The sequence below is a fragment of the Hyperoodon ampullatus genome (genome assembly GCF_949752795.1).
Source record: "Hyperoodon ampullatus genome assembly, chromosome: 10".
NCBI lineage: Eukaryota > Metazoa > Chordata > Mammalia > Artiodactyla > Ziphiidae > Hyperoodon > Hyperoodon ampullatus.
Window position 1 is genome coordinate 103,004,140 of NC_136923.1, and position 3,728 is coordinate 103,007,867.

The following is a 3,728-nucleotide window of genomic DNA, read 5'->3' on the forward strand; positions in this document are numbered from 1 at the left end:
CCCCCACCTATGATGAAGCACAAATAATAAAATTACTTGGGACTTTGACCACTTGCAAGTCTCAGGTCCTAGTGGAAGTCACCTAATTAACCTTAGCTGCCTCACGTTACACATCAGCATAACAGGGCGACAGCATTTTCCCTGCAGGGCTGCTCAGAGGATAACAGTGAGTCTGGCTCGCTCTAGCTGGTCCGCAGGTGTCAACTCCCTTCATCTAAAAATCGGAATTTTTTCCTCCGGGACCTGGACGAGGCGACAAAGGCCCTTCCAACTCTCAGGGTTTCTTCCCCATAAAAACAGTTTGTTAAATGCTTTGGCAGAACTCAAAAACACCCTGAGACGGTGATTGACCTGAAAAGCTGGGTTTAAACTGTTCGACAGAGAACGTCTGACTCCCCCAGTCTACTGGGTCTTCGAGCCGCTCACGTTGCGGAGCGAAAACGTGCCTTTCACACGCGCTCGGCTGCCTCCCCACCTCCGACCTCTAACGCCGGGTCAGCCGGCACTCCCGCCAGCCCCGCAGGGTCGTCAGGCAGAGCCACGCTCCTCCCGCCCCGGCCCCGCCCCGGCCGCTCCAACCTATCACTCCTGGCCCCGCCCCCGATCGGGCCCCGCCCCCGGCCCCGCCGCAACCAGTCGCCTTCAGGCCCCTCCCCTGCCCGCCCCCCCAGGCTCAGGCCCCGCCCCTGGCCCCGCTCCAACCTATCGCGTTCAGGCCCCGGCCCGGCCCGGCCCGGCTCAGACCTATGGTGTCCCGGCCCCGTCCGGGAGTCAGTCCCCACCCCCACCGCCCCGCCCGCAGTCCCGCCCACGCCCAGAGGAAGCCATGGCCGGAGCGGCCGGAAGGCTGGCGCGGCGGTGGTGCTTGGGCGCTCTCAGCAGGTAAGTGCCGAGCCCGGGCCCAAGGTCGCCCTCGGACGCCGCCGTGCTTGCGGGGGGCGCGCTGTCTGTCATCGCGTCTCGGTAGCAGCAGGGTTTGTGGGCTTCCAGCAGAGCGTGACGTCAGGTGTCCCTCTCCCGCTCGCCCTTCTCTGGGCCGGAGGGTCAGGACGGCCGGAGCTGGGTCTCCCCGCGCGCGTCCCCGCCCGCCCCCACCGCCGGGCTCGGAGATGCTTTGCTGAGTGAGGGGGTCGCGTGAGCGGCCCTGCGGGCTCGTGCCCGCCGTGGAAGCGCGCCCCGCGGTCAGGTGGGGGTGCCCGTCTGCTTCGTGGAGAACGTCCTGCCTAGTGATGGTGGCGGGATGCACAGCCGGGCCACGTGGAAACCAGAACCGGGCTGTGGACCGGCAAGGGGAAAACCCTGGAACGTGCCGGTTGCCTTCGGGGGTGGAGTTATGATTTTCCCGATTTTATATACTAAGCGGTCGTGTTTTGTAATTTTTTAAAAACTCTATTTTAAAATAAATAAGTTTGCACCATATTTTGTGAGAACTTGCACATTTCGCCCTTTATGTACATTCTAAGATTTCCTTTCATTTTCTGCTTGTAACTTGCCAGGTGCCAAATTCATGTAAGATGCAGAGTTTTTCCCTTTTTGGAAAAAAAAAAAACGGATTCAATTATTTCATGTAAAACTCATAGAAGGCTAATTTTACTGAATAAGGCTAATTCAAGGTTTGAACTTACTCTTTGAAAGTTACATTATTGCAGAGGAGGTGATACATTTGTTAGGTTTGGGCTTTATTTGTAACTAGTATTTTAATCATCTTTGATGCCATTAACTTTATCAGGGTCGTTATTGTGAACATTCATTGTTTGTTTGTGACCTCACTGCTGTGCACTGATGCTTTCCCCTCCCCTCGGCTTACTGTGTGTGCTTAAAAAGTTACTTACCTGGTAGCACTTGCTGTCTCTGCTCTGTACCTGGCTCATTAGACATCTCTGGGTGAGGGTTGAGTGTGTCTGCTCAGCAGGCTTCACAGCCTAGCATCCAAGGCAGGTAGATTTCCCCCAGGTAGGTCCTCCACCTGCCTAAGAAAGAAGTGTTCTCTATCTGGAATGCCAGCAGCTGTTCATCTTTCCTCTGAACATTTCTTACACCTTCATTTTCCCCTCCTTTCACCTGTGTGTGCTGGAACACACATGTTTGCTGAGCAGAGAGTAAGGAATTGACCTGATAAAAGTTTATACTTTGCTGATCAGTGACTGTGTGACTGAGCAAAGGGCTGATGTGCCTGTGGGGCAGAAAACCAAATTCTGACAGCAGGAGTTTGCAGCAAAGTAAGGATTTATTGCAGGGCACTAAGCAAGGGAGTGGGAGGACAAGCCTCAGGTCCAACTCCAAATTGATCTTTGTGTTACAGGCTTTTTTTTTTTTTTTTTTTTTTTTGAGGGGAAGAACAAAGAAGCTGAAGTTAATTATCCTCTTGTGACTTTTATTAATCATTGGATGTCTCTGGTTTATAACTCTCTGGCCAGGTGGTCCATGGCACAGGGGTCTGTGAGCTCATCCTGCTTTGCAGAAACAACCTGAGTCTGCACGTTAACAATGATGTCTATAATAGCAGTTTTAGTACAGAAACGATGTTATCGACAGCAGCAATTTTAGTCATCTGACTCTGGTTGATTAGTGCTCAGTTAGCCCAGGATTGAGGTCAGAGGGGACAAGAAAGGGAATAAAGTTTTGGACAGAGGGATGACTCACAAACTCGGTAAGGAAACTCGGTTTTAGGGGCACTCAGTTTCAACTGCAGAGGCTGTTTCTGGACCTTGGGACCCAAATGACTGAATTCTTTGTACTTTACCCCCTTGGTCTCAGTATCTTTATTTTGTCTGGGGGTGGAGCAGACATATTAAACTCAGAGACTGAGATTGTCTTTGCCACTGTTTATTTAACACAGGTTCACTGCGGGCATAATAATGATTTCACAAGCCAGTAGCATGCAGGATAATGCCTCTTCATGAGCCAGTAAAGAGTTTTGACTTTGCCATCCAAGAGCTGATGTCCAGCTGCCAGCCCCCAAATACAAGCCCTTGATGCTGGGGCAGTTTGCTGGTGTGGCCAGGCAGGCTGATGCTTCGGTGGCCGCTATGTGGCTTTCACCACCGCTGATCGAAGAGTCCCCTTTACCACGGCAGGAGCTAGTGCCCCAAGGTCTTGGAGAGCTATTTGGATCGGCAGAGGGGAGCCTTGCCCAGACTGAAACTCTCAGACGGTCCTCACAAACTCTGGGGATTTATAGCAGATGATATATAGTCACTTCATCTGCTCTTATCGATACGTCCCCTGCAGGACCCCTCAGACGCTGAGCTCCGAGTGACTACCAACCAGGAAGATGAGATGTCAACCTGACACAGCTCACATCATTCTTATGTCAAAACCACTTCACTTCTAAAAACAACTTTTTGGGTCTCTGCTTTCACTTCAGTTGTACGCAAGTGGCTCTGCAATCTTCACACCCCGCGCAGCACTCCTGCTCTCGTCCATCCCACAGGCCTCTACTGACTTCCTGCCCGTGGCACAATCCCACGGCTCCCCGGCTTCTGGCTGCTTTTTCTCTGTTTAATTTGAAGGCTACATTACTTCCGTTAGCTTCTGTACTGATTTCTTATCTCGGGACAGTTTTGGAAACCACTAACCATTCACAGCCAGGTGGCTGGGGACGTATAGGGAAACTGTTTCTGGAGAAACGTAGCATTTTGGCGTGTAAGGGCTGGGAACGGTGAGCAGTCAGCCTGCCTGTTTGCAGTCCTCTGCAGGTCACTCGTTTCCCGGCACTTCAGCTGCAC